Consider the following 208-nt stretch of genomic DNA (forward strand, 5'->3'; position numbering starts at 1 on the left):
ATCAACCTAAACTCTGGTTATGCCTGTATTTTTTTTTCTTTTATTGTTGAGCAAATAAAGTACCTTGTTCAAACAGTGACTAATGGCTTAGGTGTTTTATAGGCTCCAACTAAAGCACACCTTGGTCATTCAGCCACATCCTGCCTTCAGGGATGTACGGTGTGTGTATCGTCTCCAATTGATATGACCAGTGACTCAATCTTGACCT

The sequence above is a fragment of the Notolepis coatsorum genome (genome assembly GCF_963971535.1).
Source record: "Notolepis coatsorum genome assembly, chromosome: 7".
In the NCBI taxonomy this organism is placed as follows: Eukaryota; Metazoa; Chordata; class Actinopteri; order Aulopiformes; family Paralepididae; genus Notolepis; species Notolepis coatsorum.